Raw genomic sequence first — 22594 nt, forward strand, 5'->3', positions numbered from 1 at the left:
ACAAAATCATAGAAGAACACTTTGCCAACCTAAAGAAAGACACGTCAATGAAAGTACAAGAAGCCTACAAAACAAGAAATACAGTGCACCACAAAAGAAAGTCCCCTTGTCACATAATAATTAAAACACCAAATGTACAGAATAAAGAAAGAATACTAAGAACAGCAAAGGAAAAAAGGCCAAGTAACATATAAAGGCAAACCTATCAGAATTACACCAGACTTCTACATGGAAACTGTGAAAGCCAGAAGGACCTAGATGTTCTACTAACTCTAAGAGAACACAGATGCCAGGACAGACTACTATACCAAGCAAAGTTTTCCATCTGTATAAATGGAGAAAACAAGATATTCCACATCAAAACCAGATTTAAACTATGTGTAACCACTAACCCAGCTCTAAATAAAGTACTGGAAGGAAAACTCCAACCTAAGGAAATTAGCTACCCTCACAAAAACATAGGTAAGAGATAGTCCCACTATATCAAAACCCCAAAGAAAAAGCAGGGTAAATCCACCTACACTACCAACAACAAATAAAAAAACAAGAACAATCACTCAATGGTCCTTAATTTCCCTCAATTTTAATGGTCTTCACTCAACTATAAAAATACACAGGCTAAGAGAATGGATATGCAGACAGAATCCATCCTTCTGCTGCATACAAGAAACATAGCTCAAATTTAAAGACATATATTACCTCAGAGTGAAGGGTTGGGATAAGATATTCCAATCAAATGGACACAAGAAATGAGATTCAGTAGCTATCCTAGTGTCTAACAAATTAGATTTCAAACTAAAATCAGTCAAAAGAAAGGGAGAAGGTCATTTCATAAACATCACAGGAAATATCCATCAGAAGTCTCTGATGGAATAATAATATTCCATCCATTAGAAGTCTCAATTCTAAACATTTGTGGCCAAATACAAAGGCACCAAGATTCATAAAAGTAATATTATTAAAACCCAAATCAAAAATAAGACCTCACACAGTTATAGTGGGAGACTTCAACATCCCACTCTCACTACTGGACAGGACCACCAGAAAGAAACTCAAGAAAGAGACAAAGGAACTAAAAGAAGTTATGAGAAAATTGGGGTTAACAGACATCTATCGAACATTCCATCCAAACACAAAAGAATTTACTTTCTTGTTGGGAGCCAAATCTCAGGGCTTGGCATGAGATCCTAGGCTATTCTTTGCTGGCCATACAGATCTATATTAACCTTTACATAGGAGCTCCTTAGAACCTCAGCTCAAGAAAAGAAACAACTTGACCCAGTCCTCCACCCACAGGCTCAGTCATGTAGGCAACCCTTCCTGGACCTCTTACTCATAAGCTCTTTACCCAGCCAAGCATCCTCTTTGTGGCTTCCTAACACCTGGTACACATACAACCCATTCTTCCCCCTCCCCATACCCTGATCTGCTGACTGTATAAGCTAGCCTGAGAAAAGTAAAGTTTGCCACTTGATCAGAATCCTGTCTTGTGGTCATTCTTTCTGCGTCTCTTGTTCCCATTCCCTACCCCTGATTCTCTTGTCCCAGGTTGATGTCCTTCAGGTGGGCACACATTCTTCTCATCCCCACATGGAACCTTCTCTAAAATCTACCACATTCTCAGCAACATAGCAAACCTGAACAGGTACAAATAAATTGGAATACCCCTTGTGTCTTATCAGACTACCATTCCTTAATGTTAGAATTCAAATACAACTCAAATTGCGGAAGACCTACCAAAACATGGAAATTGAACAACATGCAATTGCACCATTCCTGAGTCAAGGAAGAAATAAAGAAAGAAATTAAGACTTCCTAGAATTCAATGAAAATGAAGACACAATATACCCAAACTTAGGTGACATTTAAAAGCAGTATTAAGAGGAAATTTCATGATTTTAAGTGCTTACATGAAGAAGCTTGAGAATAGTTACTCTAGATAATTGACATCACAACTGAAAGCTTTTAAACAAATGGAAGCAAACTCACCCCGAGGAGTTAAATAGAGGGCAGAAATCAATAAAGTCAAAACAAAGAAAACAATTCAAAAACAAATCTAACAAAGAGTTGGTTTTTTGAGAAAATCAAGATGATAGACAAACCTTTATCTAAACTAACCAAAACTCTGAGAGAGAATATGTAAATTAACAGCATCAGAAAGGAAAAGGGGGACATAGCAACAACACTGAGGAAATCTAGAGTATTTTCAGGTCATATTTGGAAAACCTGAACTCCACAAAATTGGAATATGTAAAGGAAATGGACAATTTTCTGGAGAGATATCACTTACCAAAATTGAATTAAGGACAGATAAGCAACTTAAACAGACCTATATCCTCTAAGGATATAGAAGTAGTCATCAAAAATCTTCCAACCAAAAAAAGCCGGAGGCCAGATGGCTTCAGTTCAGAAGTCTACCAGAAATTCAACGAAGAGGTAATACAAATACTGCTCAAATTACTCCACAAAATAGAATCAGAAGGTTCATTGCCAAACTCTTTTTACAAGGCTACAATTGCCTTGGAAACCAAGCAACACAAATACACAAATAAGAAAGAGAACTACAGACCAGTATCTCTCAGGAACATTGATACAAAAATACTCAATAAAATACTGGCAAACCAAATCCAAGAACATATCAGTAAAAGCATCAATCATGATCAAGTAGGCTTAAACCCTAGGATGCAGGGTTAGCTCAACCTTCAAAAATCTATCAATGTAATCCACCACATAAGCCAACTGAAGAAGAAAAAACGACATGATCATCTCACCAGATGCTGCAAAAGCATCTGACAAAATCTAACACCCCTTTACAATAAACATCCTGGAGATATCAAGGATAACAGGAACATACCTGAATATAATAAAAAGCAATATACAGTATACCAAAAGCCAACATCAAACTAAATGGAGAAAAACTAAAAGGTACTCCTCTAAAATCAGGAACAAGACAAGGTTGTCCACTGTCTCCATATCTCTTCAATATTGTCCTTTTAGCTCTATCTAGAGCAATAAGGCAACAAAAGGAGAACAAGGGGATACAAATTGGAAATGAAGAATTCAAGCTTTCACTGTTTGCAGATGATATGATAGTCTATACAAGTGACCCTAAAAACTCTACAGGGAACTCCTACAGCTGATAAACACCTTCAGCAACGTGGATGGATACAAGATTAACTCAAAAAAATCAGTAGCCCTACTATATATGGATGATAATTGTGCTGAGAATGAAAAAGGGAAACATCATTCTTTACAATTGCCACAAACAACATAAAATAACTTGGGGTAATTCTAACCAAAGAAGTGAAAGAAATGTATCATAAGAATTTTGAGTCTTTAAAGAAAGAAATTATAGAAGATAACAGCAAATGGAAGGATTTCCCATGTTCTTGTTTAGATAGGATCAACATAGTAAAAATGTCAATCTTGCCAAATGCAATCTACAGATTCAGTACAATCCCCATCAAAATCCCAGCACAATTTATCACAGACCTTGAAAAAACAATCCTCAACTTTATATGAAAAAACATAAGACCCAGGGTTGCCAAAACAACCATGTACAGTAAAGAACTTCCAGAGGCATCAGCAACCCTGATTTCAAGTTCTATTATAGAGCTATAGTTCAGTAAACAGCTTGGTATTGGCACAAAAATAGTCAGGGAGATCAATGGAATCAAGTTGAAAACCCTGATATTAACCTGGACACCTACAAATACCTGATTTTTGACAAAGAAGCTAAAACTATACAATGGAATAAATAAAGAATCTTCAACAAATGGTGCTGACATAACTGGATGCTGGCATGTAGAAGACTACAGATACTTCCATGTCTATTGCCATGCACAAAACTTAAGTCAAAATGGATTAAAGAGCTCAAAACTAATCCAGCCACACTGAACTTGTTAGAGTAGAAACTACGAAATACCTTTTAATGAATTGGTACAGGAGACCACTTCCTAAGCATTATACCAGTAGCATAGACACTGAGACCAACAATTAATAAATGGGATCTCCTGAAACTGAGAAGCTTCTGTAAGGCAAAGGACACAGTCAACAAGACAGATTTGGAAAAGATATTCACCATCGCCACATCTGACAGAGGGCTGATCTCCAAAATATACAACAAACTCAAGAAGCTAGTCTCCAAAACACCAAACAATTCAGTAAAAAGTGATGTACAGAACTAAATAGACAATTCTCAATAGAGGAATCTAAAATGGCTGAAAGACACATAGAAAACGTTCAACATCCTTAGCCATCAGGGAAATGCAAATAAAAGCAATTCTGAGATACCATCTTAAACCTATCAGAATGGCTAAAATCAAAACGCCAATGACAGTTTATGCTAGAGAGGATGTTGAGAAAGGGAAACACTCCTCCTCGGCTGGTGGGTGTACCAACTCATACAGCCACTTTGGAAATCAGTATGGCAATCCCTCAGGAAAATGGGAATCAGTCTACCACAAGATCCAGAAATTCCAGTCTTAGGTATATACCCAAAAGAAGCACATTCATACAACAACGACATGTGTTCAACGATGTTCATCACAGAATTACTTGTAATAGCCAGAACCCGGAAGCAGCTAGATGCCCCTCAACTTTAGAATTGATAGAGAAAATGTGGTACTTTTATACAATGGAGTACTACTCAGAGGCAAAAACATCAATGTAATCATGAAATCCACAGGCAAATTGATGGAACTAGAAGAAACCATTCTGAGCAAGGTTACCCAGTCACAAAAAGACAAACATTTTATGTATTCTCATGATGTGTGAGGGATGTTGAGTGGGGGAAAAACAGAGGAGAAGAATATAGATATTGTTATAGACAGAGGCATTATAGGATTAAAGATAAAACAGGCACTAGGGAAATGTCCAGAGATCTACAATGATGACAATATCTAACAATCCAAGCAACAGAGGAAAGGTTACCTTAAATGTCCTCCATTATATTGAGATTGATGACTATAGGATGGTTTTTCATGCTATAGCCTTCATCCAGCAGCAGGTAGAAGTAGAAGCAGACACCTACAGCTAAACCTTGAACTGAACTGAAATCCAGTTGGAGAGACGGTGGATTGATGATCAAATGGGACCATACCAGGCTGGTGAAACACACAGAAACAACTTACCTGAACAAGAGAGAGCTCTTGTTCCCCAGACTGATAGCTGGGATGGATCCTCACCCCCTGAATGTGGGTGTAAGTGAGGAGACCTCAGAAATCTATGGGGCCCCTTGTGGTGGATCAATACTTATGTGTAGCATAGGAATAGACTTTGGGTCCCATTCTGCATGGAGACATACTCCCTGAGTGTAGACACAAGGGGGTGGGCCTAGGCCCTATCACAAAAGATATTTTAGACTCCGAAGACCCTCTATGGAAATGCCTCACCCTCTCTGGGGAGCAGAATGGGTATGGAATACATTGGGTGTTAGTGGTGGGCAGGGGAAAAAGGGAAGTAGAGGGACCTGGGATTGACATGTTATATAATCTTTGGAAGTAAAATAAAAACTTAAAAATATATATAAATAATTTTCATATTAAATGGAACCTATGTCAATAAACTAAAGAAAATAAAATGAATACATCTCCATTAATTTGAATTTATTTTATGTGTTTTTTAATATCCTGTGTCTCTATTCTTTTCATTCTTGTCCCTTTGCATCCATCCCCCATACCCCAAATAAAACAGAATTCAAGAGAAAAAATGAAGAGAATGAAATGAGATAAGTTTTAAAATGGAATGAATGAAAAATCTCCTAACAAATTCCTGGATATATTGTGTTAAGGACTTTTTGGACTTAAGATTTTCTGTGGTTGATGCTTCTATTTTCTTTAGTGTAATTTCAACACATAAGATTCTCTCTTCCATTTCTTGTATTCCATGAGTTATGCTTGCATCTATCCTTCCTAATAATTTACCTAGATTCTCTATTTCTAACATTCCTTCAGTTTGTGTTTTCTTTATTGCTTATTTCAGTTTTCAGGTCTTGAATTGTTTGAATTGTTTCTTTCATCTGTTTGATCGTTTTTTCAAACTTTCCTTAAGGCATTTATTGATTTTTTGCATTTTTTGGTTTGCCTTTTTATCTATTTCTTCCAGGTGTCCTGGTTCAGTCTTATACTGTCTTCCCATCTACCAGTCCTGGGTTCAAGAGTTCCCACTTGTTCATGTCAGCTGTTGAGTGGGTTTTCCCAACCTGGTCTTGACCCCTTTTCCCATCACTAATTCTTCTCTACAAATGGTTTCTAGGAGTTAAGCTCAGTGTTTAACCATGGGTGTCTGCTTCTGCTTCCATCAGCTACTGGATGAATAGCTCTAATATGGCATGTAAGGTAGTCACCAATCTCATAATCAGAGAAGGGCATTTAAGGTAGCCTCTTGACTATTGCTTGGATTCTTCTTTGGGATCATCCTTGTAGATCTCTGGACATTTCCCTAGTACCAGAATTCTCTTTAAACCTATAATGCCTCCCTCTATTATGGAATCTCTTTTCTTGATCTCTTCTATCCTTACCCAGACTGAATCTTCCTGTTCCCACTCATGTACTCTTCTCTCCTGTTATTCCCTTCTCTTTCTTCTATCTCACTCTCCCCTCCTCCATGCTCCCAATTTTCTCAGGAGATCTTCTCCCTTTCCTTTTCTCCAAGGGACCATGTATGTCTCTCTTAGGTTCCTCCACATTTCCTACTTCTTTGCAGGTGTGGGTTGTAACCTGTCATCCTTTACTCTCTATCTAAAATCCATATATGAGTGAGTACATACCATGTTTTCCTTTTTTGACTGGGTTATTTCATTCAGGATTGTTTCTTCAAGTTCTACCCTTTTGTCAGTGAAATTTTAAGATTCCATTATTTTTTCCCCTCTGAGTAGTACTCCATTGTGTAAATGTACAACACTTTCTTTATCTATTCTTCAGTTAAGGGTCATCTAGGTTACTTCCAGGCTCTGGCTATTAATGCTGCTATGAACATAGTTGAACAGGTGGCCTTGATGTATAAATGTTCATCTTTTGGGTATATGCCTAAGAGTAGAATTGCTGTAACTTAAGGTAGACTGGTTCCCATTTTCATGAGGAACCACCATACTGATTTTCAATGTGGCTGTTTGCATTCCCATCAGCAGTGGAAGCAGGTTACCCTTTTTCCACAGCCTCCCCAGATTAAACTATTATTTGTGTTTTTGATTTTAGACATTCTGACAGGAGTAAGATGGTATCTCAGAGTTGTATGGATTTGCATGTCCCTGATGGCTAAGGATTTTGAGTACTTTCTTATGTGTCTTTCAACCATTTTAGATTCCTCTATTGAGAATTATCTGATTGTTTCTGTCCCTTGCTTTATAATAGTATTATTTCATGTTTTTGTGAAAAGCCGCTTGAGTTCTTTACATATTTTTGAAATCATCCCTCTGATAGATGTGGGGTTGTTGAATATTTTTTCCCATTCTGTGGGCTATGTCTTGTTAATGGTGTCCTTTGCCTTACAGAGGATTCTCCATTTCAGGAGGTCCTATTTTTTAATTGTCATTCTCAATGTCTGTGCCACTGCTGTCTGCTGTGCCATGAATGAAGGGTAGTTCCCACTTTCTCTTCCAAGAAGTTCAGTGTGGATTTATGTTGAGGTCATTAATCCATTTAGACTTATGTTTTGTGCATGCCAATAGACATGGATCTATCTGGAGTTTTCTACACACCAGCATCCAGTTATACCATCACAATTACTTGAAGATGGTTTCTTTTTTCCATTGTATATTTTTAGCTTGTTTGTCAAAAATCAGGTGTGTGGGTTAATATCAGGGTTTTCAATTCAATTCCAGTAGTCTACCTGTCTATTTTTAAGGGATTTCTTCATTTCCAATTTGAGGGCCTCTATCATCTTCATAAAGTTCTTTTTAAAGCCATTCTCTTCTGCTTTGTCTGTGTTGGTATGTTCAGGTCTTGTGGGTATAGCATCCCTAGACTCTGGGGGTGTCCTATAAGTCTTTCTGTTGTTGAATATGTTCTTATACTGTTGTCTTATCGTCCCTTCTTCTAGAGGGTACAGGTGGGGTCTTTCATTCTCCTGGTGGGTATGGACCCAAGATAAGTTTGATGACAGATGCTGGATGCTCCAGGTAGCTCTGGGGATTATGAGGTTGGAGAGGGTCTGGGGGCCTCAGGTCATGGAACCCCAATGCTGAAATTTGGGAGGAGAAGCCCAGCACTTAACTCTCCTGGTGGGTGCAGGGCCAAGACAGGAATGGCAGGACACCTTGAAGAGACCAAACCTAAGAATAATAGGGGTAGAAGAAGGCAAAGAACCACAGCTCAAAGGTCCAGAAATCATATTCAATGAAATCATACAAGAAAACTTTTCTAACCTAAAGGAGGACATGCCTATGAAAGTACAAGAAGCTTACAGAACATCAAAAAGATATTTCATGACAAAACTAGATTTAAGCAATCCGCATCCACAAATCAAGCCCTACAGAAAGCACTGGAATGAAAACACCAACTCAAGAAAGTTAACTACACGCACAAAAACATAGGCAATAGATAATCCCACATTACCAAAAGAAAAAAAGAAAAAAAGGTAAATCCACACACAATACCATCTCCAAAAATGAATTGAAAACAAGCAACAACCAATAATCAATGGTCATTAATATCGCTCAATATTAATGGTCTTAATTCACCTATGGAAAGACACAAGCTAACAAAATGTGTATGAAGACTAAAATCTCATCTCAAAGCTGCCCCGCAACCCAACAACTCATGCTGTGTACCCCTTTATGCGTACATCTCTACTTCCAAATGTTTACTGCAGTGAATCCTTTGTCTGGTTCAAGGCTGCTGATATCTACCACACATTTGATGCTGGGCCCTCACTAGGACTCTTCCTGGATATCATGCTGTTGCCTGTGTTGTGAATATCCTACAGCTTTGGTTCTGCTGGTAAGGTCCCTTCATGTGTTCCTTCAGATCATGTTTGGGTTGGCCAAATCATTACTCAGGGTCTGGGCCTGAGAATCTTTAGGGTTTGCCTGGCAAATGGGAAACGGGGACAGTTCTCTCATGGTCACAATTTTGGGACTAGCTTTACATACACCTGTGCTAATGATATTGTGTTGCCTTGTATAGGTTCATAGCCTGCTCTCCCCTGGTTTTGCAGCTGTTCGGTGTCAGGGATTGCTTTCCCACACTTATAACCAACAGAGCCACTAGTTCTCCCACGTGGCCCAGGTATTGATGGGCAGGAGAAAGGGCTTCTTTCCCCCGCTCATGCTGCCACAAGACAAATGTATAATGGAAGCAGCTCTTCTATGCTCACATCTTTAGGCCTGGCCCACCCACATCTGTGCTAACAGGGTTGGTCCTATTGTTGTACCTTGGTGAAGTGTATGGTTTGCTTTCCGGAGTGCTGCAGCTTGTGGTGCCATGGACAGCCTTTCTAATTTTATGTCCACAGGGCCAGCTCTCCAGCTGTTTCCAGGCATTGATAGGCAAGGTTCTGTGTGTGTGGCAGGGGAATCTTTCCACCGCCCATGAATCTAGGGCTGAGCATAGATCTCCTACATACATGTCTTCAAAGTTGGCTATCCTGTGCTCTCATCAACAGGGTGTCTGTGCTGTCTAAATAAAGTACAGAGCTCACTTTCCCCTGTGTTACCCCTGGTTGATCAAGCAGTAAGCCACCTCCCCATCTCCCAATCTCTACCTCTCATATCTCTTCATATTTGCCCCATCCATAGGACCTTAATCAATCTCCCTCTCTCTCTCTCCCATAGGACAACATACCATGTATCTGCTAATTTTAATAGTGGCCTTCTGGTTGGTGCCACATGGTGTGGTATAGGGGAAGCTGTTTCCCTCTTTCTCTGGGAACCTTGGGGAATGGTGCCATCCCTCTCACTAAAGAAAATGGACCACACCTCCTTGAAAGCACTAGATCCAACTTGCTCCATTTCAACTGACACTCCCACCAGATTTTTGGGTTCTGACTTCAACCAAGTTGAGGATTTCAAGTGAGATCTTCAATCAAGCAAATCCCATCTAACATGGACTGGATACAATCCATTCAAGACTTTTACTGTACTAACATTTTCTTCCTACAAAATCCCACAAGGATGTCGTTGTCCCATTTCAGCAGGAAGTAACTTGGGGAATGCTACGTCCCCTTTCCCCCATGCTGTCACTTAGGATAGTGTATTTACCTAGTTAGGGATAGCTTCCTATTGTTTATGGTTGGGATTGGAAGGAGGTGTTCAGGCTTGGACACCGCTTTCAGATGACTTTAGGGTTTAGTTAAAATAGACTTAGTTAGGATGTGACATAAGCAGATTGCTGTATCTTCTTATATTTCACCTTTATGGTTGTTAATTTTGGATACTCACAGTGTTAAGTCTTAATCCTCTTTTAGACTAAAAGGAGAATTGTAAGGGAAGCTATAGCTACGCCTACTTAGGGGCTGGCTACAGGTGTGTTTTCCCAAGCCTGCAAGGGTGTTGTCAGGGTGATATAGAGTGACAGGCAGTCAGATGGCTTGGCACTTTTGATTTTGATTTTTGGCTTGCTGTACAGACTGCTGCCACACCAGCTGGTTAGGTCACACTTTTCCCTATTAAATACCCGTATATTTCTACCTGACTCTGTATTGGTAATTTCCCACTATAGTATGGGGCAGTTGTTTTATCTTCAGAGTCTGGGGTGGGCATCCTCAGGCCTGGTTATGGGTTTTCCTGTCTCACTCATGCCATCATGACACCGGGCTGAACCATGATTCCTTATATCAAAGAGATTCTCATAGCACCCAACAGGAAGGTGAACTTCTGGTTAGTCCATTTGGCTTCTTGCCATCCACTCCACTGTGACCATACAACATGGGGTGGGGGTCTGGGAGGAGTTCCACTGTGGGCCCCTGCTAGGCTGTGTTGTGACCATCACCGATTGAGGCCTGGGTTTGCCTAGAAGCTCCTAATTGAATGCACTCACCACCAACATGCAGACTCCCATACATGTGTGAGTCTTGGAGATCTCCCTCTTAGTCCATTGCAGATCCAGGCCCAGGATGGCTTGGTGACTCCTTATTGAATGGAGCTTAAGTCACATTTTATAATTGTTAGTGCTCAATCATTCTATACAAATGTTAGCTACAAAAATTCATGGCATTTGCATCCTGTTTTTTTTTTTTTTTTTTTAATACTGTGAATGAAAACCCTATAATATGTACTTCTTGCCATACAAAGAAAATCTATAGGGAGACTTATATGGTTTAATTCTAACAAATACATGGTAAGAAAACACTTGCAAAATAGTAAACCTTATATAAATGTGCATGCAAATGAGAATTCATTAAGTTATTAAGTTAGCTTAAGTAATAACGGCTAGGTAATCTAACAATGACTGCTTCTACTCTGGAGATGTTGAAAACCGCACAATTGCTCAGTACACAATCTCAGTGCCTTGGCAGTTCCAAACTAGTACTAAAACCCTAGAGGATTCCTGGAGAGCTATGCTCTTCAGTCGGTACTTGAAGCCTGGAGAAGGTAAGTTCTGATGCCAGGTAAGAATGGCAACTTTAGTGGCAACAATATGGTGGGTATACTAAGTAGCAAGGTCAAAAAAGGACAAGAAAGTAGCATTTTTTGTTCCTACTAGCTCTTTAATCTCACTCTTTCCTGAAGATACAGTCTGTTCCAGGGAGGAATCTTTTCTTCAGGTTACTTTTCCTGGAAGTACCTTCACAGATGTATAAGAGGCTTGTATCTCCACTGATTCTAGACACAATCAAGTTGATAATATTGGTTAAGAACATGCCATATTTATTTTCTAAATGTTCCTGAGGCAGTATTCCTTATCCCTTCCCACCTGATTCCAAAGAATATAGAAAATTGGAAGTTAAACATATACATTTCCCCTCTTTTTAATTTTTTAATTTTATCTTACATTCCAACCACAGTTCTCTCTCCCACCCCGTAACCCCCATATACCCTACCCTAAGTCCACACCTCATCATGGGTAAGGCCTCTCATGAGGAGTCAACATACTCTGGCATAAGAGGTTTAGGAAGGGCCATATCCCTCTCCCATACATTAAGACTGAGCATGGCATCCCATCATGGAGAGAGGGCTCCAATAAGCTAACTTATGTACTGGGATAATATTGTCCTAGTGCCAGGGCCCCCTCAGCCAATCCAAGCTTCACAGCTGTCTCCTACATACAGAAGGCCTAGTTGTAATTTCATGTACCGTTACCAAGTCATGAGTAATTAATTTTTTAGCAAGAGAACTGAAACAATATCGAATTGATAAATTGTATCTACTACATACCATACATACTTAACAATTTATATGTGGACTTGTTTTATTGAATTGATAGTAATACTAGCATTTTTCTCAAAACTCTAAAATTTTTCTTAAATAATGTGGTTAATCATATTCTCTCTGAAATTTCAGTGTCTTTTATAAATAAAGTGTGTTGAAGTCTTAGTAATTAATAGCCAGAAAGTAGAGTTATAAAGAATCTTTGAAAATCAAAAATTATGACCTTCTTATCCCACATAACCACACTGTATTTTAGTGACTATAGACATGTATAACAATAACTTAATAATTGTTGGGAAACTTTCAAATAGGGCACAGTGCTTCCAAATACTCCCATTGACAGTGATGGTTTTTAATATTTTTGTTTTCTTTGCTTTGCCTTGATGGTTATCTAATTAATCTATGACTTGCTTTGAAAAACACTATACCATATCTATTTGGACACACTTAATTACATTAATTTATCATGGATTTATTAAGAATTTTTAAAGATTAAATTACTTATTAATTGCATGAATTTACATTATTTTGCATGAAAAGAGATTTATTATATCTTACAGCTTAGACTTCATCATCAAAGGAAGGCAGGGCAGGAGATCAAGTAGGAACCTAGAGGCAAGAAGTAAAGAAGAGAGCACTAAGGAGTGTTGCTTACTCCCTTGTCTTTTTTGACTTGTTTGCATGCTTAATTATGCAACCTAGGATCATTGCCCTTCAGTGGTACCACCCACAGTTACCTGGGTTCTCCTGCAATTATAATTAATTAAGAAAATGCCTTCATGGATATGAGCACAGACTACTGTGGTAAAGGCATTTCCTCAGTTGAAGTTCCCTCTTCTCATGTGACTCTAGCTTGTGCCAAATTGACAAAATAAACAGCCCAAATATTGAGATGTCCAGTCATTATTTCCACATTATTTGCATTCATTAAGCAATTTATTTACAAGATTTGGAAACTACAAAAATCACTGGTGAAGGCAAGATAGAGTGGTTTGCTTTGAAATAAAAGATGAAATTATGTATTGAAAAGTAATAGTTTCCATTGAAAGTATATCCATGGATTTTTTTTCCATTTCACATGGTACACAATGATCTGTAAGTGAAACTTATTAGTTAAGTTACTGAATGAGGTATCAGAACAGTAAGTGAATTGCAGATTTACTAACATTTTAAAAAATAACTTGACACACATATGAAGTCACTTTAGGTTTACATGCAGCCTATGAGCACCCTCACTTCATAAGTTAAAATTAAAGCTGATTATTTACTTTTGATAAATCTGCAACAGATGCCTATGATTTCCACTGATGTCCTTTAAATTCTTACCTTAATTGATTTTTCCTATTTTCTATGTTACTATGCTCAATGTTTTGAAAATACAATCCACAATAATATTTAAAGTCTGTATCAAAATGTAGACATGTCAGCTTCTTCTCCAGCACCATATCCACGTGCTTGCAGCCATGCTCCTGCCATGATGCTCATGAACAAAATCTCTGAAATTCTAAGCAAGCCCCAATTCAATGATTTTTACCATGATGCTCATGAACAAAATCTCTGAAATTCTAAGCAAGCCCCCCGATTCAATGATTTTTAAAAGTTCCAGTGGTCATGGTGCCTTTTCCCACAACACTACACTGACTAAGATACTTTGATTACTCTCTTTAATTTTGATGAAATTTAGTTTTCTATTGAAAGAAAGGCATATTCCCACTTATATGTAATCATTTTGCTTATATTGAGCATACTCTTTGATTGGGAAGGGAGAGAACAGGTAAATGACATCTTTGTTTATTAAGGCACATATTTATACTTTAATAATTCATTAGGTGTATTAGATAACATTATTAGACAATGAGAAACATTGTAGAGACTTTAGCTATGGGAAAAACACAGCAGACAAAAAATACAAAGACAGAAAAATAAAATTTAAAGTGAGAACAATCTTCTTCCAAAACTTTTTAGGCTGACTGACACAGGGTAATGTCTCCACACTTCTTTAATATCCAATCACAAGGCATCAAAAGAAGTTCAAGTTTGGTGAAGTACTAAGTGGAGATGTAACTCAGCAGGGACAATGGCATGATGAGTTACCAAGATTCTCTATCAAATCTCCTATTGCTGATAAAATGGGGAGGTAGAATCGAACATACTTGTCATTCAAGCTTCTCCAACAGTATCAAAGACTGACTAAGACACTGGTTAGAGCTCTATCTCACCACAGCATAAATAAATGAAGAAATGGAAGAAAGTTTTATACAATGGTGAAAAGCAAATGAAGAATATAGCATAATGAGGGCTATAGATTTAAAAACTTCTGTGCATTTTGTAAATATGAAACAACCAGGTAGCCTTTCCACCTTGACCTCATTGAATATTGGGAGAAAATATTCTGAAGAATTTTTGAGTCTCTATGCAATTATTTATCTGTGTTTCCTTCTTGTAACATACCTGTATTCTATGTACTCTGGTTCCCTCAATTGTATGCATAATTACCACAGGATAAATGTGATGTTATCTTTCTCAAATAGGCTGTGACAAAATACTGCCAAGACTAGAAGTTCTCATAACCAGGTCTCAGTTGGCAAAATGGTTTTCCACAGGTAAGCAAATATGGAGAGAGCAAGAGGTTTGGTAAGGTTGAAGACTTCAACCCATAGCCACTTGTAGTTGAAGCACAAACCCAAGGCTGAAAGCATGGTCATCTATGTGAATGACAGGGAAGAGCCACACGGGCCTAGGACAGAAGGAATGAAGTAATTCATTGTATATCAGGATGGGGATATTCACCTCTTTTCTTCCATGGCTACTGATGTATTGGTTTCAAAACAAATGAAGAGTGGATATTGACATTTGTTTACCCTCAATACATTTACCTTCTCAGAGTTTGATTTTAATTTAAATGACTGCATATGGTACAGTGCCATGACACATGAGAATTTTGTTCTACTTCAGACATGTTTGATACATCTTTTATAAAGACAGATGCCTGGACTATATATGCAGAATTTCTGATTGAGAAAACTGAGAATCTACATATAACTTCATAAATACTTCAAATTTGGCACTGACGGTTTTCCACAAAGTATTTCAAGAAAAAAATGACATGATACATAAAAGCATAATGTGTGAAAGCAGATTATTTTAAACCTGAATTTCACTGATAATTAGAAATGTAATGTCAAGAGTTTCAGAGCTTTCGAGGATTAAAATGGTAGAGAATGTAATATTCTATAGCATTATGAACATATGCTAATAATATTAACAAAAATTAAGAGCAAACAACACATACTTGATGAAAATAACTTCTCAAAATTCTTCCCTTGTTTATGTGACTTCATGGTTGGGAGATATTATTTCTTTTTTGTAAACTAAAATTTCATGTGTATTAATTTAATTCATGTTCCACTTATTTCTAAAAATTGATAATTTAATGATACATAAATGAGTAATTTTAATCAGCTTTTAAAAATACTTTTAAGTAGTAATCAGCATTATAAAACACTTATAATGATAATGTAAAACATTCCAGATCTCTTGTAAATTACAAATGAATTCTCCCATCTTTTAGCAAATACTAATTTCCTTAACTGAAGCAGTGATATTTTAATATGGAACCTTCAAAAAGAGATGGAAAATTTTTATTTAATAGAAAAATTACTTTTCTTATTGAAATTCCCTTTACTTGCATTCATAAAATCAAATTAAAAAAAGATCTGGTATATACAGTAAGATGAAAAATTAACAAGAAAATAATTGTAATAAAAATTACTGTGAATAATTAAACCCTTGCTCTCTAGAAGGATATGGAAATCATTATATCTATTCTTATTCATGTTTTATAGTTTGTTTCTGCTTAATAAAAAGGATGGAATGTTAATTTTTAAAATGCACTTCCATTGCCACAATTTTATACAAGGTGAACTATAAGATTTTCTCATATATACTTGGATTTGTAAGCAGGTGACTCTAAAATGAAAATAAAACAAAGTTTGATTGTGCTAGAGGGAGTTAGATGGTCTAGTTGATAAGAACACAACTTTTCCAGCAGACCTGGTTTTGATTCCCAGCATCCACATGAAAGTCCACCATCCTCTGTAATGCCAGCCCCAATGCCTTTTCTGTTCTTTTAGGGCATTGAGTGCATACTGCACAGATAAACATGCATTTAAAAAAACATAAATATAAATAAAACTAAAGTAAAAAATATAAGAAAAATTTTTAAAGATTTTATTTATTTATTATGTATACAGTCTTCTGCCTGCATGCCGGCAAAGGGCACCAGATCTCATTCAAGGTGGTTGTGAGCCACCATGTGGTTGCCAGGAACTGAACTCAGGACCTCTGGAAGAACAATCAGTGCTCTTAACCACTGAGCCATCTCTCTGGCCCAAAATATGAGAAATTTGACATGTATATAACACTATCATGGTAATTTAGACAACTTTAGATGGAAATCAGCTATTTTTTAAACAAGCTACTAAATGAGCAAGTAAAAATCATCCCATTATTATTGACTATGTATCCATAAATCCATCATAATTCACTCCTTATATTATCAGGACCCCCTTATCAAAGAATTATCATAATCATTGTTGCAAAATTTTGCACATCTGTTTGAAATAATGGGCAGCTCATTTTATAATTTTATTTACCTATAATCAGCATACTATTATCAGGCTACTTGTGTTTTTATTGCTCAGATATTTCTAAAAAATTGCAGTACATTATGTGTTTATTATTTTCATCAGAAATGAATACAAACTGACATATATGCATTTGGACTTGGCAAATTTAATATGGAAAATAAGTTCATGTTTTGCATGAGAAGTAGATGTGTTTTAAATATACATCATCTATCTTCCTAAATATTTAAACCATCTTACATAAGACTTGACCAAATAGAATTAGAAAATTGACATTGTTAGGTCAATGCCTACATATGCCATATTAACCTTTGGGCAAATGATGCTTATTTTCTTGCTTTATGGGAGAATTTCCTCATCTTCAATCTGAGAGCTTTGAAATAATTGGTCTTTGTTTATTGCAAGTCTGTGCTGTTGCAACAGTGTGGTTTCACTTCAGATGCATCATTTTGTGAAAAAAAATCTGGTAACTGATTAGATAAGTCTAATGAGAAACTAGCAACAACAGTAATGCAATGTTTTCACAGTTGTGACATTGCTGGCACAAGCTGTTTCTTGCTTTTAACAGTGCTGCTTGATTTCAAGTTCCTATAAAGAAAACAATATTACATCTGATTGCAAAAGATACACCGAGTCTAAACACTGAAAACTGGAGAACAAATATAGCAGGAGAATATGAAAAATTGCAACTGGAAGTATCAAGCAAAACCAATAAACAAATTTGCTTATGACTAGCAATCAAGGGTAGCAGTTTCCAGTTCTCATCCAAATATTGTGAACATTAGTTAGCATTTTGTCAACAACTTAATGTCATGCATCATAAAGTAGGGCAACATCTCTAAAAGGAGCTTTGCTTGACAGCTTAGAGTATCATGAACAATATCAAATTTCTAACAATTTTGCAGTCACAGTCTCAGACTGTGTATTTTCTCTACTTTAAAAATGAAACACTTTAAATTAGTTGTATATATTTATCTTTGTTTTTATGGGAAAGAGGGTGGAAACTGAAGTGTGGTGTCCAACTTTGCTATGAGTGATGACAATACTTTGTGTGTGTGTGACTTTGGGGAACTTACATATGGAGCTGTGTTCCCAAGGCGAAGATGATATGCCTAAGCACTTTTTTTACAAGCTCATGTTCTCATCGTATTTTGTCACCTTCCCAATGTGTGAAATAATATATTTTTATTATGGAAACAGTGCTCTTCAGAAACTTATTTATTTTTTCTAGAAATTAATGCTTGATTGGGCTTTCTTTAAGAGCTGCAACCAGTTGTACTTGTCTATTATTACAGTGGGAGATCAATGTGGCATAACTGGGAAGTGAGTGGCTTAAGATTCATTAACTGAAATGCCCAAATAATCAAATAATATTTTATTGGATAAAAGGAACATATGGTATAAGTGCATTTACACAATGGATTATTACTCAGCTGTTTCAAAAATGACATCATGAAATTTCAGTCAAATTAATTGAACTAGAAAAAAACTTATTGTGAGTGAGGCAACTCAGACCCATAGGATAAATGTGGTAGGTATTCACTAATATGTGATTATTAAGCATTAAATAAATGATAACCAAGGTACAATGTTGGGTTCCAAAACTATCAATTATGATATGGTGGGCACACATCTCAGCTCAATTAAAGGAGCTCAATGCTCTCATTGTCTTTTAGATTCTGGCTGATTACCTCCAGATGGCCTGGCAAAGGTGGAGTATGGCCTCTAGTTTGCCTAAAATAGACCTAGGTACTGGATGGGTTCATACCTATTCTGACAGCTAGTGCAACTTTCCTGGTGCCAGAACGTGGAGCCCTTCTGGAATCTCTAGGGACTGGTAAGAATGTGCAGTTCTATGATTGTCTCTGTAATTAAAGGAAATATTTGATATCAGCTTTATACAAGATAATAGATGTCTTCTGCTATCACACTCACTGTTGGAAAGCTTTTTAAGAGGATGCTTGAATAAACTGTGTATTCCAGTATGAACTGAGAACTCTCCTGAGATGACACGATGTTTCTGCCTTGTCCTTAATGCCTGTTAGGTAGCTAAGAGTTTCCCAATCCACAATCCCCCACTCAAGGATGGACCCAGGGCTGTTTGTCTGGTACCAGTTGGAGCCCCAAAGACATCAGTCTGGAATAGATGGCCTCTGTAGCGTGGGACTGACACAAGCAGGAAGGATCCAGCACTACAATCGATAGATTAAGGGAGATTAGGTACAGAAGAAGGTACTATGCAGAACACATGGATCTCCATTGGAGGGGGATATAGAATACATTTTACAGGTGAGCTGTGGGAAGGTAGAAAAAGGAAGGGGAGGATTAGGTATGAATGGAGACAAGAGATACAGTTGAGGTAGAGAAATTTCAGAGAAATTATTGGAATTGAGAGGCATTTCAGGGGTAATTTGGAAACAGAGTGCAGTGGAAACATTGTAAAATGTATGAAGTCATTCCTGATGGGCCATCATTTGTTACTTGAAGGGGAGCATGGAGTATGCTTGCCCTAGCTGCCTTGAGAGGCATGTGTCATAGATTTTTCAGCTTGCAGTCCATGGTTTTTAGGACACAATCTCTCTTCCATTTCTACAAATTTCTGAGAGAATGCTGTACTCACACAGGTAGTGAGGCATTCAGGATGCTTTATGATTCTCTGTTTGTTCCCTTAGCAGTTCAAAAAGCATGATGACTTGACAGGAAAATTGTTTCTAGGCATCAATATTCTGTTCCATGTATAGCTTAGAAACATCATTGTATCCTAACAACTACAAATGGGTTGATCCTGGCAGTTGCCATTATATTCTGATACCAATGTTTTAAACTGCTGAGTAATACACCAATTTATAAATGTATGACATTTTCTTCCTTCATACAGTCTTCAGGTTGAGGGACATCTAGGTTATTTCCAATTTCTGGCTATTTTAATAAGTTGTTATAAACATACTTGAGCAGGTTTCCTTGAGGTGTGATTGAACATCCTTTGGGTATATGCCAGGAGTGGTAGATCTTCATCCTTAGGTAAAATGACAATTTTCTGAAAAATCACCATATTGCTTTCCAAATTGGCTATATGAGTTTGCAATTACACTGGCAATATATGAGTGTTCCTACTGGTCCAAATACTCTCCAGTACAATGTGTCCCTTGTGTTTTTCTGATCTTAGCGATTCTGACAAGTTTAACGGGGAACCTCAGAATGGTGTTGATTTGCATTTATTTGATTGCTAAGGATGGTGAACATTTCTTTACATGCTTCTCATCCATTTGAGATTCTTCTGTTAAAAATTCTCTGTTTAGACCTCTACTCCTATTTTTGTTGTTTTATTTGGTTATTTATCTCTAATTTCTTGAGTTTTTTGTATAATGTGGAAAGCATCCCTCTTTCAGATGTGGTGTTGTTGAAGATATTTTCCCATTTCGTACACTGCTGTTTTGTACTATTGATGATGTCACTTGCCTTACACAAGTATTTCATTTTCATGAGGTCCCAGGTATTAATTGTGGATGTTACTGTCTACACTATTGGTATTTTGTTCAGGAAGTTGTCCCCTATTCGAACGAATTTAAGATAATTTCCCACTTTCTCTTCCACCAGGATCATCAAAACTCGATTTATGTTGAGGTCTTTGAACCACTTGGACTTCAGTTTTGTACATGCTGATAGATATGGACCTATTTTCTTTCTTCTATATGCCAACATGCAGTTAGACCAGCATTGGGTGTTGGACATGTTTTCTTTTATTGTTTGTTTGTTTGTGTAATTTTGGTTTATTTGTCAAAAATCAGGTGTCCATTGTTGTGAGGATTCAAGTTTGTGTATTTGCTTAGATCCATTGCACTACCTGTCTGTTTTTATGTCAATACTGTGGATTTTTTATTTTTATAGTCCTTTTTGTACAGCTTGTAATCTGGGTAGGTGATACCTCCAAATTTTCTTTCATTGTACAGGGATATTTTTGCTATCCTGGTTTTTATGTTTTCCCAAATGAAGTTGACTATAATTCTTTCAAATTCTGAAAGGAGTCATGTTGGGATTCTAATGGGTATTACATTGAATCTATTAATTAATTTTGTAAGATGGCCATTTTTACAATGTTAATCCTACTGACCCATTATCATTGGATATCTTTCCATCTTCTGATGTCTTCAAATTTCTGATAATTTCAAATTTCTTTCTTCAAAGATTTAAAGATCTTGTCATACAGGTCTTTCAATTGCTTGGCTACAGTTACACCAAGATACTTCTTTTATTCTTTGTGGCTATTGTGAATGGATATTGATTTTTTTTCTTAAACAGGGATCCAGCCACTTTACTAATGGTGTTTATTGGCTGTAGTTCTCTAGTAGAATTTTGAGGTTATTTAAGTATACTAGCATATCATTTGTGAACAATGATACTTTATCTTCTTCCTTTCAAAATTATAACCTTTTCGTTTCCTTTATTTTCTCTACTACATTGGCTCGATTTTCAGTTTCATTCCAAAGTTCTGTCCCTTTCATTTTAAGCTTGAAGCCATAGTGACTTGAAAGGAGACAAAGATTCAAAGATTAACTCCACTGGGTAAAGTTTCTCTTTTCAACCATGAACTAGAGTAACTAAAATAAATTAATAAATAAATTTATTAATAAATAAAAAAGAAGTAAGTCTACTAAACTATTCTACAAATGCCATATTCTTCATTTCAAATAATAGTGTTGATGGTTCACCAAACCTTAGACTGAATCTCCCGACTATACTTTTCCTCACCAAATCTCAGACTGTTGCCTGAGACTGCACTGAGCTCCTTATATTATCTCTAGTGCTGAGATTAAAGGTGTGGTATCTGTTTACCTTTTAGATTTATTCATTCTTATGTAGCCCACTATGTCCTTGAACTGACAGAAATTCATCTGTCCTAGGAATAATGCTGCATAGCACTACATCCCAGGTTCTATGGCTGTGGTACCTTGGGATTATTATTTCCATGCAAGCTTTATTATATCATAAACAATATATCAACATAATTCCACATTGTGTATAATACAAAAAAGAAGGCTATAACTGAGATAAGAAAAACCATGTACTATAAGTACAATAACTTGATGGCTTAGCTAGGTTTCAGGAAGCAGGCCTGGCCTTTGATGGTGGGAGGAAGGCTTATAACAGAGGTCTATGACAGGATATGGTCATTTGAATAAGAGGGGTACTTGAAGTTATTCTGAGCAAATAGAGGCAGGGTAGGAGAAAATATTACCTGGGTTTCCAACATGCTGGCCTGGAGTCTGGATTTCAGGTTGCTGACCTGGTCTCTGGTGAATGGGTAGCTTCCATCAAATATGTGAGCAGGACCCTGTGGTAAGGAACATATCTCTGATGCTTGTGCTTCCATCCTTGGGTCTCCTTTTGATGGGTTAACTTCTTAAACTTCTATGTGATAGTTTTGTTTAATTTATTTTATTCTTTTTTGTTATGTTTTGTTGTTATCTCTTATAAGTTTGTTATTTTCTAATGAGAGAGAAAAAGAGACGATATGGATGGGTGGGGAGTTGAGGAGGAATGGGAAGGAATAGACTGAGTAGAAACTATAATTAGGATATATTATATAAGTACTATCTTCTATAAAATGGTGAGAAAATTGAAAGAATGGTAGAAGATTCAT

This window comes from Cricetulus griseus, chromosome 6 (assembly GCF_003668045.3).
Source record: "Cricetulus griseus strain 17A/GY chromosome 6, alternate assembly CriGri-PICRH-1.0, whole genome shotgun sequence".
NCBI lineage: Eukaryota > Metazoa > Chordata > Mammalia > Rodentia > Cricetidae > Cricetulus > Cricetulus griseus.